The 24,558-nt window shown below is 33.4% G+C and overlaps 1 protein-coding gene across 4 annotated transcripts in view; it reads left to right on the top strand.

Moving 5' to 3' along the window:
• CDH12 (cadherin 12) overlaps positions 1–24,558 on the top strand; it is a 947,374-nt gene that overhangs the window by 281,612 nt on the left and 641,204 nt on the right. For all 4 annotated transcript variants that reach the window (XM_020290041.2, XM_020290040.2, XM_020290038.2 and 1 more), the window contains one exon: positions 11,963–12,058. The gene's annotated coding sequence lies outside the window, so the exon portion shown is untranslated. The remainder of the gene's footprint in view (positions 1–11,962; positions 12,059–24,558) is intronic.

Genomic DNA, 24,558 nt, shown 5'->3' with positions numbered 1-24,558 from the left:
CAAAAGCAATGAATCTCTCACTATGTGTTAATGCATTAGTCTGTATGGTAGTTGATATCAAGAATAATCTGTGGAATGTAACACTTTCCTCTTGCAGTAAAGACATGCCACATTAATTAATGCTAATTGTGACTAATAGGCAATGTTGGGCCATAAATATTAAGTCCTTGTCAACAGCTTCTTGCTAGTTTGGTTGGGTACTATGGATTTAGATGTTTATTGATAAAATGAGTCTTGTATTGGGAAGGGAACCAAATCTGGAGGTATGATGTTCCCTTTAGCTTAGGTTTCATGTTCCCTTTAGCATAGAATCAACAATCTATGGCTTCCTGGTCCAACCTGGCCAGCCACCTCTTTTTGTAGATAAAGTTTCACTAGAACACAGTCACATCCATTCATTAAAATAGTAGCAAATATGGCTGCTTTCATCTCATAATGACAGAGTAGAGTGGTTGCAACAGAGACCATGTAGCTTGCAAACCCCAAAATATTTTATATTTGGCTCTTTACAGAAAAGTTGGCTGACCCCTGCTCTAGCTAATAAACTAACTTTGCTATTAAAATAGTACATATATGTCATAGATCACCATTACAATAGTTAATTGATTCATGAAGAAATTTACCATTTTGTAATGTGTATATAATTACATGGATTAGGTTTTTCATTTATCTGGTAGTTCATTGAGGGTAATTATTACATGTCCTTTCTATGCTTTTTATTAAGGAAATAACCATAAATATGATTTTAAAAATTTTAATATTGTTTCTATTTACTTTTTACTTATTATATTCAAGGAGTAAAATGTTAAACAGTATATACGGGAACTTTAGAACTACCATGAGACTAACAAAAAAGATGACTTAACATGCAATTAATATATATTACTAAGATAAAATATCATTAAATGTTAACATAAAATATTAATTTCTATCAGGGATTATGCTAACCCTGTTCAATTGCTCATTAAATTGCAAACACAGATAAATTTCAAAATTCTAATTGAAAAAAGAGGATACAAAACACTTCCTATAGTATTTATTTTTCTATAGTGATTTTTCTTTTTAATGCACTCTATATTACCAGAAATATTTAGAGACATGAAATACACTATCCCCTCTTTTCTCCCACCTCCTTATAAAGGACTATCAGTTGAAGACAATATTCTCTGGTGAGAAAGAAAAGGAATTTTTAAAATCATCTCGATTGCTTCTCACGCAGATAATTCAATGGAGCCAAAGGCATCTAAGAGGTAGACATTAGAATGGTACAGTAAGTAACTAACCCATACCACATGCGATATACTTGTGTGTACTTATAATAAAATAAGTAATTCATGTCTACTTGCCAGTTATTTCATTGTAGCATACATCCTAGTCACACATGTAGTTATATACAAGTAACTACAGTGTCTTTCTAAAACATCAGTTAACAAGTTCTATTGGCTTAATATCAGCATCAATAGAGTTGTGATTTTCCTACACTTTATTTGACATTTGACATCACTAACTAAAAAGCCCTTATATGTTGAGCTCCTCTATAACTTTGCACATAGTGTCTTTCTCATGCTCCAATAAATGTGACTCCATATTTTTTTTTCTGCTTTAAGCCAGCTTGGATAAGTGTGACTGCATGACTATATTAGTCATACAAGTGTTCATGCACTGTAATGTAAATTATTTTTAAGGGCACCTTTATTATTGTACTTTGGGTTAGTCAAATATAACTTATTTCATGCATTCTTATAATAGATGCCCTTACCTATAATGAAGAGCAAAATTTGTTTTATTGAAAACTATTTCATGCATATTTATCTATACTTGTTCATCTATGGAATTATATTCTGTTACTGTGCCAATTTCTTCCTTATATAAATGTCAAGCTTCCATCATATTGATGTGGATTTTTTCGAAGTAAATAACAATAAATTCATATGTGATGAAATGAATAACAAATAACATAATCACTATTCACATTGTATGTTTTGTTTTTCTGTTGAGCAGGTGCTAGCTAGGACAGTGAGATTGCCTCCTCATTCAGAAACTTGCATTAGTTTTTTTTCTTTAATTTCTGACAGACCCATGTATCTGCCCTTAAATCTCATAGCTAAAATGTTATTTGCAGCCGGGCGCGGTGGCTCACGCCTGTAATCCTAGCACTCTGGGAGGCTGAGGCGGGCGGATTGCTCGAGGTCAGGAGTTCGAAACCAGCCTGAGCAAGAGCAAGACCCCGTCTCTACTATAAATAGAAAGAAATTAATTGGCCAACTAATATATATATAAAATTAGCCGGGCATGGTGGCGCATGCCTGTAGTCCCAGCTACTCGGGAGGCTGAGGCAGCAGGATTGCTTGAGCCCAGGAGTTTGAGGTTGCTGTGAGCTAGGCTGACGCCATGGCACTCACTCTAGCCTGGGCAACAAGGGAGACTCTGTCTCAAAAAAAAAAATAAAAAAATAAAAAAAAAATAAAATGTTATTTGCATTACATTTGTTATAGCTCTTTCTCATCATGTAAGTTAAACTTTAACATAAGAATATTTTTATGTTTATTAAACTGGAGAAGAAAAAATGTATGTCTATTATAAGAACAAATACCCTACGTCTATGATGTATAGGGTATTCTATATTGCTGACACTGTAACTTACTAACATTATTATATTGTATTTAAATCTTACCATAGCTCCATAAACTATATAATAAATGTAATTTATATTTAAAAAATCATGTTTTGGCTATACAGTAAAATACTGTTGATCTGCAGCTGAATTGCAAACCTATGTAACATTAGACACTGAGCTTTGAGGCACTCTATCATCCTGACCCCAAAGTTTACATCTACTATTATTTGATGGAAGTAATTAAAAATAAGTATGAATACAGGGAAGTCCATAAGTTGGAATTGAATTTTGGTAAGTTGAACATAATCAGTGAATTCTGCTTTATAATTTCAATGTTCACACTAAAGTAGAAATTGACATGATCTGTGGAGAATAATGATGGTGCTGATGAAGATATAGATACTTTTAGAAAACCAAAATTGACTTAATTGAGTAGTATAGCCCTTAGACATGGGCAAGGGAAGGCCTTCTTCTTAGCCCTGTGCCCCTTGCCACATCATCGAGGGTCTGGGACCAGCCAGCTCAGACTTCAGAATGTCAGGACAGACTCTGGTCCTAAATGAGTTCCAGTTGACAAATGTTTACCACAAAATCTTGTGTCTGTCTCTAGTGGCATGGACTAGCTGGTACTGGCTCTGACACCTCATTGGTGGTGTGTCCTTTGACACTAGTAACAGGAGGTCACCCCAAACTGGGCAATGTCTAGGTCTCACGTCAGACAGTCTTCCAGGGATGACTAAGTCTAATTCACCGAGGATTTCTGAAGACCATTGCTTAGTAATGCCAATGGTTTCTACCCATTACTATACTTTCTCTCTTGTTTCCAACCACTGTGGTGATACATGCCACCCCAGATTAGTTTTAACCTTCTCTTCTAGTCCCATGCCATGATCCTTGACTACCCGTTCAGTTTGTGGTAGGGTGTGGAAGATGAGGTCCACATTGTAAAAGATCAAATGCTAGGAATTCAAGGATTATGGTCTAATTAGTCCAAGAAAAGGCATGATTGGAAGATATACTTTTAACATTTATGCTATAAATTTTCAAACAGTAAATTTAGAATGTCTAGAACAAAATAATGATCTTTTGCATTTTTCTACCTAATTTGAGGAAGAATTGCATTTGTGGTTATCATTATCAAAGCACAGACACAAGCTTTGAGAGAGTCACTGAAAGCCAATATTCATGGAAACCACAATGGATGAGTAATGATTTAAAGTACATTATATAAGTGGCATTAGGAAACTACAGTGGTGAGAAGATCTATATTGTTCAATACAAAAGGCTCCGAAGAGCCTTTGTGAGTAATATTGCTGTTACCTTTTTCTTGTGGTGGAATATGTAAAATTATCTAGGAATGATACATTTGACAGTAAAGGATGAAGAGATGGTGCTTGGACACCAGGAAGGATGTTCACATGGCCTGTTTGGGCACTAAAGAAATACATTAATTCCTCTTTTCTATTCTTATTCTTGATCTTTATAAATACATCATTATAACTCAGATAAGCCCAGGGATTTTGTAGTAAATATTCTAATCAATTCATTTGTACAGATAGGATCCCACAAAAGTACATGTCTTACCTCTCTACACTCTAGGAGTAGCCCTGTAAAGAGTTGCTATAAGGAATGATCAGGAAAGTTGAAAAAAGTATCATGAAAAGCTTGCTGAGAAGCATGAAGGGCCCAATTGAGGATGGAGACTGGGCATTTGTAATCCAGTAATAAATTAAATTGTAAGACATTTTCTCCCACAGCACCCAAATGGTTGGTTATTGAAACAGGAAATAATCACATTTGCTTAGAACCTGGTAAAATGTAATTAGAGAAACAAAAGACAAGGAAGTAGAGGGTAGATGCAAGGGAACAATTAACTGTTGCAATGTGCTACCATGGGTGGATCAGGAAAAAATAAGTTTAAACAGAGAAAGCAGATATGGTATGGTATCCTCTGCAATTTTTAGTAGCAAACATGGACACTTTATTTTGAGTTGGTATATTAGGTAGGGTTCTCCAAAGAAACAGAATCAATAGGAAGCATATATCTCATTGATATATTTATATGTATATAATAATATAGGTATAAAATCTGAAGAATTATTACTTCTCATATAAACAAAAGTTTTTAATTGTGTTATAGAAATTTATAAGCCTGTCTTGGTAGGGGTGAAATTTTGGGGTACTTTTCTAATATTTCCTATCCCAAGTTAGTACACATACCTTATTATATTTTATATCAAAAGTTGTATCCCTTAATCTTTCACATTTAATTGCTTAATCTACCTAGAATTGATTTTTGCATGTAGAGTGAGGTAGGAGTATAATAAGTTTTAATTAGAGATAATCAAATTTCTTGGTACTTTTTAATGAATAGTCTATGGTCCCCTTTTATTTTGTTACTTCAGCTCTGATATGTCTTAGGTTTTCACATGTGTGAATATGAGTATGTGTGTGTTTCAAGGCTCTCTTTTGTATTCTATTGATCAATATTTCTGTGCCATAATCCATGTCCCACTGTTTTTGTTAATATATTTTATGTCTTAATTCTGAATAGAACAAAACCATCTGCCTTTTACTTATTTATTAATGTCTCAGCTATTCTAACCTTTTGTTCTTGCATGTCATTCAGTATCAGCTTTACAAATTCCATGGGAAAAATCTGTATTCCTTTTGCCTAAAATTCTTTGAAATGATAGATGAAAGGATGCTGTATCCTTCAATCTCATTGAATAAACAAGATATCTATTTCTACTTACTCCAGCGTTAGTACAGAGTTTACCTTTTTTAAAAATCCCTTTTGTTATGGTAAGGGCATTGGAAATAAAAAATATATGTATGCCTGTGTTGTAATTTTTTACAGGGAGTCTCCTTACTCCACTTTTGATAATTGCTTGTCCTCAGCTGGTATTAGTCCTGAGTTTTTGAACTTTGGCTGAAATAGCCTCATGAATTGTACTCTTGCAGCCTGTACTTACTCTGAACTAGTGTCCTGGGTCTTGTTGAAGCACAACTACTACCTGTTTTTTGACATTTCCCTCAGCTTGCATTTTTCTGGTGCCATATATTTTTATTGCTGTACTTCTTTACCACCACCCAACAGTGAAGTAGGTTAGCTAATTACAAAAGGATTTATCTGTATGCCAGAAGCAGGAATGAGAACACAAAATATCTCTTTATTGATAATATAAGTGTCTGCTCTTATCACTTATCACTTTGTAAGCAAAGAGGCTTAACTTAGTGTGATTTCTCTCCTGACCCTGGTGTTGTCCTCTTTTATTAAAGTTCATGGTGCTAACACACTGAATTTTCAAATATTTACATATGTATAATTCATCTTAGGAATACTGATCTAATTTTGTGATGAATTCTCTTGACTAAGTTAGGTTTGACATTCTACATTGTGATTACGATAAAACAAAGCAAACCTTGAACCACCTTCTCTGACATTGTACATACTCAACATACACAAACCCATATATGTATAATTGTATATGCACACATGTACCCATATCAAAAATAATTTTAAAATTTCCAATAAAATTACTTTCATTAATTCACTGGCTAAAATAGTTATGTAAGAAATGAGTTGTATTTCATTTGTCATAAATCAAATGCTTTTTGAAAATGCCAGTTTTTTAAAGAATTTAAACAAAGCTACAGTTAATATCCCTGTACATATATCTTATATACATGTGTAAGACTTGGTTCAGATATACATATAGGACTGGAACAGCTGGGGCATAAGTTACCTACATCTTCACCCTTACTATATGGATTTTGCCAAATGATTCTTCAAAGTAGTTGTATCAATGTTCACTTCCATCACTATAGGAAAGTTTCCATCACCTCATATTCTTGCTAATTATTTATAATTTCAGACATTATCTTTTTAACTTTGTTTGCCAAGAAAATTGAGTGAGAAACGATATGTCATTATTGTTTTTATTTCAGATTTCCCTGATAATGGCTGATGTGGAACCCTTTCTTAAATGCTTATTGGAAGTTCTGGTTTTCCTTTGTGTGTGTATGTGTGTGTGTGTGTGTGTGTGTGTATACACATACACAGTTTCCATCCTTCTAAAATTCAATCATTTTTGTTGATTGTTGACATTTTCAATCAAATATATGCTAAACTTTGTTCTGTGGATTGGAAATATTTTCTCAATGATAAAGCTTTTTGTTTTGAAGTTTAATTTTTAATATATCATTTTAATTTTAATTCAAGTTTGTACTTTCAACATTCCGTTTCAAGAAAACATCTATTCCTATTTAATAAAAGTTCTATATTTTAATTATGACTTTTAAACATTCTTTCTTCACACATCTGGAAGTTATTTTTATGTGTGATAAGATGCAATAAATCTACAGTTGGCCCTCTGTATTCACAGGTCCTGCATCCATAGATTCAACCAACAGTAAATCAAAAATATTCAGGAAAAAAACCCAAATAATACAACTATAAGAGATAATATAAATAAATACATTTATATTGTATTGAGTATCATAGGTAATCGAGAGGTGATTTAAAATATACAGGGAGATATGCACAGTTTATATACATCTGTTTATATAAGAGACTTGAGCATCTGCAGATTTTGATATCTGTGCTCATCCAGGAAGCAATCTACCACTAATACCAAGGAATGACTGTGCTTTGATTTTGTGCATCTGCATAACAAATTGTTCCATCTCCACTTATTTAATAGTCTGTCCCTTCTCACTGATTTCAATGGCATCTCTACTATATATCAAGTTTCTATACAGGTGCAGGTTTGTTTCTCAGCTTTATCTTACATTCTATGTATCATTTGGATTCTAACTGTGCCAAAATATACAATATTTTTCCAAAATTTTAATAATAATTTTTAATGTCTCATAGGATCAGTTTAGCTTTTTAACATAGTCTGTGAACTTCTTGGCTTTTTCTCTTCCAAATGAATATTAGGATTAGCTATGAAGGCCCACAAGATTCCCTCTAGGGATATATTTTATATATTTATATATACATCAAATATAAATATATATAATATATAATGCATATATAAATATATAAATATAATATATGTAATATTATTTCTAATTCTTAAGAAACAACTCTGTATTGCTATATTGACTTTTGTTGATGATGTCTTACATTCTCTTTATTTCCCCTACTATGGAGTCTAGTATCTTAAGTTATGAAAAAATTCTCTTAAGACATTTTTATATTTGGTATTTGCTCTGCTGAGGTTCTATTGATTCATCAGTGCTATACCACATTTTATGTTACTATTCTGGATTGAAATCATCACATTATGTATTTGTGTGAATCTGGATTTCCTACACATATCAAGTCCAAACTTGCCATCTGCTTTCTCAACCATGACCTCTTTTCTATCTATGGCCCCTGTTGAGTGGCTGATACATGTACAACTTCTCAATCCTGGTGGGCAGAAGTTTTTGTTTCTGTTTTTTTTTTTTTTTTAATCCTAATTCCCATTCCATAGATGGGGCTGATCTTTCTACATTCCAGTTCCATGCAAGCAGGTCATTCTTACTTCTCTTCCTTGATGTGGCCCAAGAAGTCCATAATTCCTTAATAATGTTGGGAATTTAAACCCCACTGGAACCATTCATGTTTTTCTCTCTCTCTGATAATTTCCTGAATCATCAGCTCCCACTCCTCTGATGTTATTGCTAATACCTTGGGATTCATCTTTCTTAGTGTCATGTATTGTACCAGCAATAATGGTTTATAAATGTAGCATATTTTAGACTTTAGAAAACATTTCCTTTAAATTTTTTTATGTTTGATTAATTAAGATCTTTCTAAAGACTATATAACTATAGTCTGACACTTCAGTTCTGTGCTTTTGTCCAGCTTGCTGTAACATAATTGGATTATCCATTGTCCTAGTCTACCAAGAAGAAAAATTATTATTTGAGTTTCATTATCTGGTACTATCCATTTCTCTCTCTCTCTCAACAAGTTAATAATACGCTTGTCCTATGTTGTTTTAAGCAATATTTTAAAACGTTGTTTCATAGTGAGTGTTTATATTTCTTACGCTACCTTAGCCATATACATTGTCTTTTAGAGAGAATCATGAGGAAGTTGTTTTATTAGGGTAATTTTTTTTCCTCTCCTATGGAAGGAGATAGGAAGATCATGATGTAGTCTAGGGTAGGCTGAAAAATGACTACCCTGAGACATCTATATCCTAATTCATGGAACCTATGAAAGTTAACTTATGTAGCAAGAAAGGGTCCTTGCAGATGTTATTAATCAAAGCATCTTGATATGGGAAGATTATCACAAATGCTATCACATTCATTCTCATAATTGGGAGACAGAGGGAGATTTGACACACACAGAGAAGGCAACATTGAGGAGAGAGAAATGTGAAGATGCTATCCTTGCATACTGGAATGATGTGGTCACATGACAAGGCATGCTGATAGTCACTAAATGCTGGAAGAGGACTGAAATAGATTCTCCCCAGACCCTCTGAAGGGAGGACAGCCCTTCAACACTTTGATATCATCTCAGTCATACTGATTTTAGACTTCTAATCTCTAAAACTATGACAGAATATGTTTCTGTTGCTTTATGCCACTATATTTGTGGTAATTACTTGCCATAGCCACAGAAACTAATACTGATTTAGTACATTGTAACCAGAATTCCTAATATAATTTAAAGGTATGGAATGGCTTAGAATTTCTTGAGAATTTATTTATCATTTGACTTTATATTTAGACTTAAAATTTTGATTGACAGGTAAACCTTTATCAGTTACCAGAATAACAGAATGATAAAATGAGTTGGTGTTTTTACTTTCAGAAAATAATAGTTATCCAATATGGATTACCAGTCTAGCCTGTTACTATCGACATTTTCCACCCAATTTTTGTGATAAAACTCATGATAAACATTTATAAGTATTCTGACTACCCTTTAGTTATAATGATTAATCTGTACATATTAATATTAATTATCTTATAATTTCATTAAAAATTATTTTTTTTATAACTCAGTCTTATATCTTGAAAAATGAAATGTGACCATAATAATAGGATGCATCAACAGAAGTAAATGTATTAGTTCTTAGTAAGTAAAATATATCTACTCATGTTTCATTGTTGCAGTATATGCCAATTGACAGAAAAAAAATTAAAACATCAGGCAACTGTGGTTGTGTGCACACATTATTAAAGTCTATTTTCCTTTTTCAAGCATGGTGAACTTTAGTGGGAATGAATGAAAATAAATGTCCATAGATTTTCTTAAAGATTCTTCAGAATCAGGCACCATGAACATCATTTCTCACTTGCGTGGGTATCTTTTTCAGAGTTGCTTTTGATGTACAACTCTGACAGGAGCATTTGAAACAAAAATATAAGATATGCTTTCAATAATGTACTCTATTAAACCCAAGATGCTATTTAATTAAAATATGTTATGGGATTAGAGTTGGAGTTATCAGTGTGAAACAATGCTTAGCTTATTGCAGCTACTGTGTGATAGATGTATGAATATGTATGCATATACATGTTAATATATTAATAAATACATTTGTGTCTTAGCTCATTCCACTGAAAGGGCTTAGAAGCAATAACACCCCAATAGCAGGGAACGTAATTAGTGGCCAGATCTTGGTTTCTAGTACCTTTCTCCAATAAAAGGAACCAGGAATCCTTGGAGAAATAGCTGAGTCTAGGGCTGAGGCAAGAAGATTATGAGATTTATATTATGCAATATAAGATTAATTGGACTATTCTACAGTGCTAGGACTTGGGGAAGTACTCAATAAATAAGCCAAAAGCATGCCAAAAAGACATAAAAGCCAATTTAAAGAGCTCACAAAGGCCAAAGCTGTAACAATTTGACTAACAAAATACACAATGTAGTAGTGTATTATAACACAAAATACATATTTATGAGTTTACACATAAATTATTGAATGAATGAACACATACACAAACAGGGAAACAAACAAATTGGAAGAATAGGTAAATCTTATAAAATTCATATATATATATTTCCCCCTCAGAGAAGTGGAGTTTAATTCCCTATCTATTGAGTATAGGCTGCTTTTAGTGACTTGCTTCCAGTAAAGAAAGAAGGAACAAAAGCAAGCACAGCGGTTGAACTAATTTGCAATCCCACCAGCAGTGTAGGAGTGTTCTTATCTCTCCACATCCACGCCAACCTCTGTGGAAAACAATATGGAGATACCTTAAAGTGATACAAGTAGATCTACCATTTGATACAGCAATTCCACTGCTGGGCATCTACCCAAAAGATCAAAAGTCACTTTATGAAAAAGACACCTGCACTTGAATGTTTATACCAGCACAATTCACAATTGCAAAGTTGTGGAAACAACCCAAGTGCCCATCAATTCATGAGTGGATTAATAAAATGTGGTATATGTATACCATGGAGTACTATTCAGCTTTAAGAAACAATGGTGATGTAGCACCTCTTGTATTTTCCTGGATAGAGCTGGAACCCATTCTACTAAGTGAAGTATCTCAAGAATGGAAAAACAAGCACCACATATACTCACCAGAAAATTGGTATAAATGGATCAACACTTAAGTGAACATATAGGAATAACATTTATCGGGTGTCAGGCAGGTGGGAGGGGGGAGGAAGGGATGGGTATGTACAAACACAATGAGTGAGATGTGCAAAGTTTGGGGTATGGTCATGCTTGAGGCTCTGACTCAGCGGGGGGAAGGCATGGGCAATATACATAGCCTTAACACTTGTACCCCCATAATATGCTTAAAGAAAAAAAGAAAAAGAAAAAAGAAAATTAAAAAAATACAGCACAGAATTGTGGCAAACAGTACCTGAGTTGGCTAATCAAAATTAGCATCAACAGTAAAAAGTTGTGCTGATGATATGCACCCTTAATATAAACTGACGAGAATGATCCTTTACCTCTGTGATCTTCCTCCTAAAAACCCATAACCTCAATCTAGTCATGAGAAATGCATCAGAAACATTATAATTGAGGGACAGTCTATAAATATCTGACCATTACTCTTCAATACTCTCAAGGTCATCAAAAGCAAGGGAAGTCTGAGGAACTATCACTGTCCAGAGGAGACTGAGGAGACACAACACAACCACTAAAGACAATGTTATATCTTGGATCAGAAAAAAAGGATATTAAGGGAAAAAACAGTGCAATCAGATTAATGTATCAGTATTGGTTCATTTTGATCCATATATCACTATGTATCAAAAGTTTTGACAAATGTACCATTTTAAGAAAATGTAAATGTTCTAAAATAAATATATATTAGAGAAAATAGTTAACATTCAGACTTTGTCTATGTTTGTCTTTCCAGCTCTGTTACCTAACTGGTTGGCTCTATTGAGGAATTATAGTCAAGTTGGAACTCAATAGCAGTTTGGAGTTTTAAAGTATGCCAGCCTTTTTAAGGGTAAGTGGCAATTAAATCTTGTCAAGATATATGCTTTTAACTTCTTAATAAGTACTTCAAAATTCAAATTTATTTATTGTTTTTTACTTTTTAAAATACTTCATTAGAAATGAGAATATTCAATTATTCATATACTTACAGATATTTGACCATAAACACAACAAAATTATGAACTTTAAGTAATAAATTCTAATAGCAAGAATATATTTTTAGCTATTTTTTTTTTTAGCTCCTTTACTGTATTTTTTCTCGTGCTGTTTCAATTTACATGCAGATTCGAGAAGACCTAATGGCTGGGTGCCTCCTGAAGATCAGAAATTCATTTCTTCCTTTTATATTCTATTTTTATGACACTTTGCCTATTCCCTCATAATTAGTGGATATTATGTTTGTTAAATTAGATATGTCTCATTTCAAAGGCAAACCTCTAATGAACTACTCACACAGAAACAAAGAGACAAAGTCACAAATTTCCTTATCTTTATTAATAGGGCATAGTCTAATTCAGTTATTTCTTTTGCTGGTAATTGTAAGCTGCTTTTTCTTTGCTGATGGCAGAAATCTAAACCTTGAGATTTAGACACTTTCAGTTAACCTTCATGGACACAACAATTAAAGTGTTGCTCTGACAATCCCTGTTTGGTAATGTAATGATACAATCTGTTCTTAGGCAGCCGTCAAAAGAAGCTTGATATTCTCAGTTCCCAATCAGTGATCAATTAAGATTAACCATCGATATAACAGCTCAAAAAGACAAGGTTGAACAGATAAGGCAGACATGTAATTAAACTCATGTGGTTTTATGAATCTTTCTGTGATATGTGTTCAAACTCTCTGTGCATACCTATATTTCATAAGTAGAAAAATGAAGCCTTTTTCTTTAGTGTTCCTTTTATGAGATTAACTTGTTCAAAAAATGTTAAGCTTTAATATAGTTTGATAACATTATTAATTAATTTTAAGTGGCAGATTTGAGTAAACACTATATACATTTTAGGTAAAATTTTTAAGAGATAATTTTTAAATGAAATTAACCATTTGTATCTGAAATATTAATTATTCCTTTCCTTGTAGTCATCCATTTTATATGTTAACTTGTTCTCATCAGTATTTAAATTTTTTAATGGAAAACATCTTACCTTTACTTTGTAACATCTTTTTACTTTTGTAGAAAATTTCAATTAAGTTTAAAATTCCTGATTATGGATGATTTTTGAGGGGAGATTTCAATGCAGATCCTATACACATATTTATAAAGTAAGAAAGGTAAATGCTTCAAATTTAATTCCTGTAACTGGCACCTCATCCTTGTTATAAAACCCATGATTACATCAACCTAGATATTATCTGTGATGCAAATATGAGTAAAAATGAATATCAAGCCATTCCAATTATTAAGGTAGGATTTTATATCTTTTTAATTAAAGTTTAATGAAGTCTTTAAAAAGGGTCCAAATGAAAAAAAATAAAAACACGTTCTTCTCGAATATCCTTTAGTTTACTCTGTGCTAAAATCAAAGATAAAAAGAAATGTAAAAAGTTCGATATTCATTTTACGTAAGAGTAATTTAAAAATAATAACTTGAGAAAGGATATATTTTGAAGAAATTAGAATCTTTATTTGTATTTAATCAGAGTTCATATTAATGCAGAAGACATTTGAGGAGAATAGCTTAAATTATTTTCCTTTTAAGGTGAGTGTTTTCATAATCTTCACATATGAAAACAGACCTGAGAATAATCTCAGTAGAATGTTATACTAAAATAGAGATTTCCGAGAACATTGACTACATAGGTGTCAAGTCAAACTAACTTATTATTATATTAACACTTGTTTATTAAGAAAGATAATTTTTTCTTTGTCATTTATTTAATTTTGAATAGAGTAATGCTCTTGGGCCTGTTTACAATCCCATCACTTTCTTTATAAATTTTTTGCTGAACAACAAAAGAAAAAGGCAATCTATTTCCTCTTCAACATTTTACAAAACTTACTGCTTGTTCTACTTACTTATATTCATTATTGCCTAGTAAATAATTAATTTATTATAAATCATGCAAAGAAGAAAGAAGAAAAAGGAAAGAACTCATTTTCTTTTCTCATGATTAGACAGCATTCTTTGGTCATTTACAGAATATTTTTTTTGTTCCAATATGAAAAATATGGTTGAAGTTGCCATTTCTTCTGCTTGCTATAGTTGGAAAGGGTAGAGAAAAAACACAAAGGGCATTTAAGCTGGACTATAAAGAGAAATGGATAAAATTTGTAAAGAAGAGGGTATAAATATATTAAAGGGATGAAGACATGTGATATCATTTTATGTTTGATGAATTTTAAACCACTTAGGGAGTTAGAGAATGAAAGGTACATCAAATATGAGAATAATTGGCAAATAAATGCAGAATAACATGCATAGAAGATTAAGAATCTTAAATGAAATTTAAAAATGTGTCTGGGATTTGGGCTTTATGTTTTATGTGATTTGGAGCCACGTTTTATTGTTACTTGTTTGCTTCTGAATGTAAAGGAACACACTGATCAGGTGTGTGTGTGTGTGTGCACTCATGTAAGAAGATGATCATTGACAAGTATTGAGAGATTATGTTGAGAGATATATTTAAATAATTTAGGGTTTTAACCAAGTAGAATCCTTCAGGATTCCATTTATACTTTATTATATGAAGATGAGGAGGCATAGGGTGTTGGCAAAAGGAAAGTTTTGGAAGTGAACTGTTGACTGTTGGCTGACATAAAGACAAACAGATCTAGAATCTGTCTTTTAAAAAGACAAGTCTTTAGTATGAATATCAGGTCTTGACACTTAGAAAGCACTGCCTCTCAGCAGTGATGAGGGGAAACAGAAACTGATGGAACCACAGAGGGATCAACAAATCTGCTCAGCGAGGAGTAGATTTGAGCATTTCTGGTTTTGGTGTTCACTGCATCCTGCTGAGTTGACAACCAGGTTCAAAAAATGAATTGCAGAGCCATCTGTTTTTTTGGGTTTTTTTTTTTTTTTTTAAATAAAGTGGTTTGTAAAGAATAACTAGAAATCATTTTGTAAATTTTGTTAGTGTGGTTTTCCCCTGAGAGGTTATTGTTTGGATTGCAATTAGCACGTCTGAAGAAAATAAATGCAGGGATGTTTCTAATTTGGGTATTGTCAAAGGTTAATAATATGAGACATGCCTGTTAGGATTTCACGACGGACTTGTCATTGGGAATTATGATTCATCATCTACACGACATGACAAGGACAGAAAAGAAAGGAAAATACAGGAGCAGTCGACTGTTTCAACTTAGACTCTGCCAGACTTTTAATTCAGAAGAAAGAGTTGTTCCAATTACTCATGATTGCTGCAAGCCTCCAGGATTATTAAAACAGGTTTACTACAAGTGAGATCAGTAGAGAAAAAAAATCTAAAAAGGCTACCCCAATCTTCTATGAATTTTCCTTTATGTAATTTTTTCATTTCTTTGCTCAATGTTTAAAGAGTCATAGACCACAAGATGCTCTTAAAATCTTCAACACTTAGAGACACAAAGGTCATTTGCATGTGTTTTATTCCACAGCACATATTTTCAGTTAATTTTAAAGGTCACCTTCCTTCTGTGAACCTAACGATGTTATCCCTTAAATAAAGATGAAAGATACAAATAAATGAGAGAACTTTTTCTTTTTATTTTTTCTGGCTTTAAAGTTATCCTGTTTATATGTCATGCTGCTTTGATGTTTTGTGACAGGTTGCTGTCCAGGTCATTGTGTTATTGTTCCCGTTAGCTTAAAGTTTCTTAGTATAGAAGCAAGTAAACACAGACATACTCTTTGTTCTAATCAAAAAATGCTGCAGGAGAGATGAAGAGAATGCTTGGTTATGGTCTATGAGACAACAATCCATAATTTACTTTGCAGATGTCTGTGTAATTTAAGCAGCAGGCAGAACAGCCACACAGTTGTAGCTGCTCTGGGGAAAGGATACCAAGAGGCTCATAAATCATGGTAAGGATTAAAAGTAATGAGCATTCATCTTCTTAACCTCGTAAGGCAATATGGGAAAATCAAGTATCAGAACATACAGAGCATGGAATCTCTGTGCGGGGATAAAAGGTGCCAGCGTTTTCAAGACTTCTCTCAATTAGCATTGACCTCTCATTTGTAAATCAGCAGAACATTATTTTAAAGTTGATTAAAAGGAGGCCTTTTTCATATCAAATTAAATTAAGTGATAAGATAGGTTTCTGGGCAATAGTAAAAGTAGAGTCATATCATACGGAAATGCTAATCATTTGCTTAGACCAAATAAGTTTCTTCTTAGAGACCGTATGGAAAATAACCTTACAAATATCCAATTTGTGAAGGCTGTCATGTTTAAGTGAACATTTTTAAATGGCAAAATGTCATCAGAAAATTCTAACTTCAGAACAGTTAAGTGAAGGGAATACAGACAGCTGGCTCTCTTCTATAACATTTAGTAAATAAATGGTCTGTTACTAATTGTTTATATTTGAAAAATTATCCTAATCAAAGGTCTTTGGATAGAAGTGAGTAAATTATACACGGTGAGGCACATTTCATTTTGTGTTAAAGATAGAAATTTTAATCAAATTTTAAAGCTTCTGAAAAATACTAGTCTATTCATTTCCCCAGCATTTTTAAAAATCAGGCTCATGATACAACTAGACTTGCCAATTTTATAAGAATACTAAGACAGTGTAGAAAGTAATAAAATCAGTTATTCAAGGGCAATTATGAGCCTGTTAAGGAAACACAAATAGATTCCAGTTTCTGATTCTCTGGTTTAATATCAAATATCCCTTGGCAATGATTTTTTTTATGTAGCCAGTACTTAATTATCTATTTTAGTTAAGAAGAGCTGTGGTGTGGCTAATTCAGAGTGGCAGAATATTATATATATATATTTGGCATTGGAATATATTTTATGTTCATATTTAAAGATGATTCCATCTGACTTTTATCTCTTTTATTGTTTTCTTAAAAAAATTCTTCCTAGTCTACATAAAATGTCCATATGTTTGAGGATAAGGGAATAAATTGTAGATTTATAGAGTAATTTACTCAAAAATAGTTACTGAAATTAGTCTATATATTATCTTGTGCTGAGGACTCTTCCCTGAGTTGTGGATAAATTTATGAAAAATACCATTAAAAGTTATCATGTTGATGCTTACATTCTAGTGAGGAGAACAAAAACAATTAAATCATATATTATTTAAATTATGAATAATTTATAGAAAATGATAAATTCTATGCAGAAAATTAGCTGGGAAGAGTGCCATGAAGTTTCAGTGTCGTAGAGACAAGAGAAATGGTAGTTTTAAAATTTTGAAAATATGTTCAGAGAATGTCTTTCTGATAACATATTATTTGAAAACACTTGCCAGTGATGTGGGAACAAGCCATGAAAACATCTGAAGAAGAGCATTTCAAAGTAAAACACAAATTTCAAGTCATCAAGGTGGGAGCTATTTGAGGTATACAGTCAAAAATCAGCAAGAAGAGCTATGTGGCTGAGGCTAGGAGTGAGTGGGGTAAGACTATAGAAGAGGAGGTCTGATAGACAGAGGAGTCTTGTAGGGCAGTATAAGGACTTTGCTGCTGCTTCTGAATGAGAGGGGAAGGCAGCGTATGGACCTGAGCAGAACAGTGCCTTGATGCATTTTATCTTCTCGGAAGACCTCTCTGGCTGATGTATTGATAGTGCACTATGGGAGGTCAGGGTGGAATTAGAGAACCCTTTTTCAGGCAATTACAAAGACCTTGGTGACTCATGATGCTAGATAGAAACAGAGATACAGCAGAACAAATGGTGAGAAGTCGAAAGATTGAAATGTGATGGTTGGTGAGATATTATATATACAGTGTGAGAAAATAAGAAGGATCCAGGGTGAATCCATGATATTTGGCCTGAGCAGTGGGAGGGCGTTTTTGCCATTAACTAAACATATGGAATCTTAGCTGCCTTTAGACATCTGAGGAGAAATATTTACTAGGCAGTTGGATATATTCATATGAAATTCAGGGGTAGGTTCATCCTGGTATATACATTAGATGACATTGATCTCTATTTTTTAAACCAACACATCAGATTCTCTGTGTCAGGTGTTATTCTAAGGTTTTTTTGCATGTATTAGCTCATTTAATTAATCCTCATATGATCTGTATGAGAAAGGCATTATTAATATTATCTTCATTTTGCAGACAAGAAAAATGAGGCTAAGAAGGTAAACTAATGTTTTCTAAGACCCCATAGCTGGTAAGTGGCAGAACTGGAATTCAGACTCAGGAACAATCAAATGACTTTGTACAATGTGATACAGGATTAGATCATGAATGGAACAAGTTCAGACTAGAATAGGTATCCAAGAACTAGGCTCTTGGGCACTGTAATGAAAAGTCATCAGAGAAATGAAGAAGAACAAAAAGAAAGTAAAAAAAAGTGGTCAGTGTGGGAGGAAGACCAAGAAGAATGGCTTCCTAAAAAGAGGCAAAAGAAGCCTTTCAACTGGGTCAAGTGCTGCTGATGAACCAAAAAGATCAGGACTAAGAACAGACCAGTGGAATCACAATGCAGATTCCATTGTTTATGTTGACAAGGGCAGTGTTGATGGATTGGTGAGCAAAATTTTGATGAGAGAACTATAAAAACAAAACAAAGACAGAGTTAATTTTCAACAGTGAGGCATAAGCTAGAAAGGAATTGCTGAGAAAGATTTATTTGAAATTCTTGTTCTATTTTTAAAAAGAGACAATCTGATGGTTCACGGCTCAAAATTCACAAAACAATTTGTCATAAACATTTTAAATGACCAAGGAGAGTTATAACAAAGTGACACAGATCAAAACAATATATACATTATGTTTCAACACTTTCCCAGAACATGTAAAATCAGACCAAAAGAAAAAAATCCCCAATTTTAATGTCATTAAAATTAAAATGAAATATACAGTTCACTACACGGTTAGCAGAGTAGTGTTTACTCCATCACACGTCTCAGGGTTGCCTGGGTGTTTTAGGTCGCAGTGGTTAGATGTGTTCGATGTGGCAACAAACTGTAGAAGTTCCAAGCACAGACTTCTTGCTGGATTGCCTAGAGTCCAATCCAGTTTATCCCTTTATTGATAGCGTGAATTAGGGCACGTGATTTCAACTCTCCATGCCTCGTATCTTTCATCTACAATACAGAATAATACAGGTCTAAGAATCCTGTGCATCTGATAGGTTTGATATATGGATTTCCTGAGTTCATATTTGTATATGCTATTTGTAAACACTTAGAACAGTGCTGGTTTGTAACAAATAAGTTTAGGTGATTTATAATAAATAAGTTATGTTTTTCTTTGTTTTCCTCTGGGATTTGCATGAAATGGGTTGCACTCCTTCTTCTATATTTCCCTGATGCCAGGAATCCATGGATCACCTTTCACTTCAAGCCAGATAACTCCTATTGCAAACATTTAAAGGTTTGGTACTCAGTTTATGTTTCTTTTCATAGATTCCTATTAGATTCTTAGTAGTTGATTTTTCTAAAGTTTGTTTTTATTGTATTTATAAATTTATTTATTATGCTATACTGCTAATTAGTTCAAAATTCATTTAATGAAATGCCTTAAATTAGCATCTAAGTCTCATATATATACATATACATTCATATGTGTGTATGTGTGTATGTGTGCATGCGTGTGAATATACAGCTCCCAACTTGTCAGACATTTTTCATGTATATGCTCCATAACAAGACAACACTCCCATATGGAAGCTGCTACTTAAAAGTCTTGACAGACACAAGGTCTTAAATCATTTGTACAGAACACATTTAACCCTGTCACCTTGTTAATTGAATTGATATCTATAAAAATATATCCTTTTTTTCTTGCTTTTAATAATTCTTTTTGTACACATGAATATACTACTAGCATAATCAATGTTCAAAAATTCTCAATGACCATTTTAAAGGAATGTTTCTATGAATACTGGCAGGATCCTTTAAAGTTTTTGCTGCATATGATTAGACAGATGGATAAATTCTTTTTTTAAGCATGATATGTATTCCATTTTTTCCATGTTGTTTGAAATCCATTTTTCCTGTTGACCTGAGGGATGCCTGCCATCTAATCACACGTTTGAAACCAGATAGAAAGCATATGTCCTATATACCCCTTGGGTCTGACAGAAGGAGTGAAATATAGGATAACTTCTCCTTCAATCGTGCAAAAGGCAGTTTCCTTTTTGCAACCGGTATTTCTTCCAAAGTGTAAGATGCTGTGTTGTAGCCTTCTCACAGTTTAATTATTATCACATTTTATATCAAAACAATATGAGTCTTCTTAAAGATAGGGGACATTGAAACTTGGCATGAATGTGTCTGGGATATAATTATGCCTTAAATCGAATTCTCCAACCTTATCACAGAGTATTCCTTGTATTTTGTCAAGCAGCAGTAGGTAATTCTAGTGATAAAATTTGTGCTGACCTTATGTTTCTTACAAGGCTTTTCTTGGTCTGATCTTTGTTTTACCAGCTTTATTTAGAGCCATTCCCTGACCCCGTGCAATAAGTACTCACTGTCATCGATGGGTTCTTGAAAACTGCACTTTTATTCAAAATGGGATATAATGAAGGTAATTTTACCCTAAGGCTAATTGATATAAACAAGAGTTTTGTTCCTATGGAAGATTTTTGGTTACAAAAACAACACCAAACTTCTAGATAAAGATCAAAACTCTTCTAATATTAGTTATGGAAATAAATATGACCCATACGTACATTTTAGAAAGATTAATTCAAAAAGATATTTACACACTTATTCCAGTTCAGAGTGGCTGGGGGCCAGAGCCTATCCTGGCAGCTCAGGGTACCATGTGGAAACTAGCCCTGGATAGGACACCATCCCATTGCAGGGTGAATTCACATACACCCCACATTCACTACACTGGGGCAATGTAGACACACTGATTAACATAACATGATCAGGTTTAAGATGTAGGAGAAAACACGAGGAACTAGAGGGCACACATGTAGACCTTGGGAAAATGTGCAAACACCATGCTCTTTTTTCTTCTTATCAATATCATTATGAAACAACATTGACTAAAATTATGTTTTTCAATGACCTACTGTAAACCATGCTAAACCATATATACTCTACAACTTTTGGTTTCTCAATCACAGCCCTCCAAACTTGTGATGATTGCATGGGCTTACACTCTTCCCATAACTACCTTTCCCACAACTACCTTTGCAGGCACACTGCCTCTCCACACCCTTGACCATCCTACTGTTAAAAACTTGGTTGCCACTCTTAAGTCTTCCTCATCCTCGAACTTGTGTCAGATTCCTTTTGTTTTGGCCACCTCATCACATTGCTTCACTGGCTGTTCAGGGATCTGTATCTGACATGGCATTGTATGTTTGTTTTAAGGATCCCTGTCCTCATCTCAGGCCTTGTAGCCCAATATCCAATGGCCCATTCTCAGTTCAGTGTATTTCTGTCACTCTGGCCTTCCAGTTACCCAACCTTTCCTTACATTACAGGGAATCCAGATATATTTCCATCTTTAATGAAATGGCTTTATATCCTTTCATTCATAATTACCTTGAAAAATTTTACCCAAATTTCAGATCATCTCAATGGATAATTCTTCAAAGAAAAGTAATTACATAAAAAGGAAAACTATTACTGTCTATCTAATGAGTTAAATAAAATGACATAAATCATAGAGAAAGGTTACATTATATTATGTGTTCAACTTTTAATATAAATTTAGAGTTAGGATTATCAGTGCATTAGGAACCCAGAAGAATTAGATATGATTCAAAATTATATTAAACATGATATAGTAATTTAAGGGGGATCCTAAAAATTCATTTGTATAAAATCAGCCATTGCATCACTGAAAGGCAACGAAATGATGGAAGATATGAGTAACAGGAGTAGTTTCCAGTTACATTTTACCTAAAATTGTGTTTTCAGCCAGTGGCCATAAGATATAACACTCTTATGACCACTGATCACACAGAGAAGATCCAAACTCCTCATCCACTTAGACTTCATCTTCTCCCCACTCAGCATATAACATAATATGTTATAACATATAACATATTATAACATATAACATAATATGTTATATAACAACATATTATGCATAACAGCATAACAACATAATATGTTATTGTCATTTTGCTTCACTATAATACATTAATGTAAGTCCAGAGTTTAGTTGGAGATCACAGAAATCACCATGATAAGCAGAAAGCGATTTTTATACAGATGTACATGCTTAAAAATATATTTGATAGAGTTGGAAAAGCAAGTACTATCTGGACTTCTGAGAATGAGACGTAGAACATTGTCAATGGCCTGCCAAAGGATTTTCTCCCTTGGATACAGTAAGGAGATGGGAAAAGGGGACCTCTGGCTCCAGGGTAACACCATCTTAGTCTCAACAGCTGACACTGGATAGATGAGATGGACAGTAGTTTATTAGTCACATTTACTCACAGCCCAGGGGAGAAGGGCACTGTTCCAGTAGGGTCACATGAGGATTGTTCGTTGGGAACAATGAACAAGAAGGGGCTGTGGGAGGTAGCCTTTGTAGTTTTAAAAAGATGAGGTGACCTCTGGTTACTGTGGGAGGGTGCATTTTCTTTGTTTGAATAATCCTGCAGCTGTCAGAGAACTGACGTTTGCTCCTCTGGTATAACCATCTGGTATAATCATGCACTGTGCCTGGTCCCCATGGTAAAGAGGCTTGTTTGGGTAGGCGACCTTCTTTGGAAACACAGTGAAGACAGGAATTTGCCATTACGTTATTAGAGGTCCTTCCTAGTTTTTCCCATGTGCCAAGGCACACATAATATCAGACCTTAATCTTAGGCCTTATATGACATAGGATATATTTTTATATGCCACATAATATGAACATATGGAATGATATATTTTTAATATGAAATAAAGTTATCACTGTCAGAAAGGTCATTTTCACATTTTTCTCATAGGAATTATTTTACACTGCTCCTAGTTTTAAAATGTAAATTTAACTAACATTAACTAAAATTAAAAAATTTAGTTTCTCAGTCACGTGAGCCACATTTCAAGTGCTCAATAGTCGCATGCATGTGTCCAGTGAGTACTGTATAGATTACTTTATTTTAGATAAAGAAATACACACATAAAAAGTTTAGTTCCTACCCTCAAGAAAACAGAGATGACAATTTGCTTCCAAATTTGGTGACACTATCAGATATTTATATAGTATTTCTTGTTTTGAATCCTATGATTAGCTGGAGGTATGAAAATAGATATCTCCTTACAAGAGAAGATATTAGAGGCAACACATATTGTTGTATTTAACACATTTGTATTTAATTTTCCAAATTAAAATTATGGAAAAATAGTTTAGATGAAGTAAGAAATTGAATCTTCTTCACCTAATTTAAAATTTTAATTCTACTTTCAGTAATAATGACATCTTTGAAATAATGCATGTTCCCTGTACTCTAACACTATTCTCAGTATCAAATATATACCTGGAATATATTTGTACATGCATAAGTGTAATTTATTCATTGATGAATTTTATTTATTCAAAAAAATTCCTCAATATATTTTATGAACTGATTTGGGTGCTATGAGATAGACTCAAACAAATTTGGTATATTTCTGCTGTCCTAAAGTTTACATTGTGGTCGAGAGTGATAGAAAATCAACCAATGAGTTATTAATTTATAAGAAATGATTAGAGACTATGAAGTACAATGAAACCAATCAAGCAAGTTGATGTATTATATTAAGGAGAGACTTGGAGCTCAATTCAGATTGTTGGTCAGAGAAACTTTCTCTGAGGTGAAGTCATTTAAACTAAGATATGAATAACCAGGAGGAATCCGTGATGAGATGATGTGAGAAGTTTACAATGGACCTAGTAGAAATGACATAGGAGGAGTAAGCTTCGCGTAACTGAGGACCAAAAGAGAATGGCAGAATGGTTGAGTAAGCAAAGAGAGGCTGAGAGGATGAAGTAAGTCCAAGAGGTTGTTTGGAACCAAATAATTCAAATCTTGTTGGTCTTGTTGAGGAGTTTGGATCTTCTCTGTGTCATCAGTGGTCTTAACAGTAGAAGGAGAGAGGAAATGGTGTGATGATAAAACACATAATTATTAGTGACCTCTGAAAAAAGCAGAGGAGGAAAGTTTATTTACAGGATGGTATGTGGGAATGACATCTTGTCATTGAGATGGATTCTAAAGAATGTGCAATATTTGCCAAATAAAATCAAGACCGGAACTGCATGGCATTAGAGAGGTGAAATAGTGAAGAAAGTTTTAGGAAAGTGGAAAATCATTTGGACAGTTAAATTGTAGGCTTAGAGTGTGGCATTCATCTAGAAAGAAGTCTGTGAAGTGACACTGGGTAACCTGTTGTTTTCTGTATGGTGTCTTCTGTAGAGTGCTTGTCTTGCTGTTCTCTTTTGCATATC

Source organism: Microcebus murinus, chromosome 11, assembly GCF_040939455.1.
Source record: "Microcebus murinus isolate Inina chromosome 11, M.murinus_Inina_mat1.0, whole genome shotgun sequence".
In the NCBI taxonomy this organism is placed as follows: domain Eukaryota; kingdom Metazoa; phylum Chordata; class Mammalia; order Primates; family Cheirogaleidae; genus Microcebus; species Microcebus murinus.
This window is presented reverse-complemented; position numbering and strand designations above follow the sequence as displayed.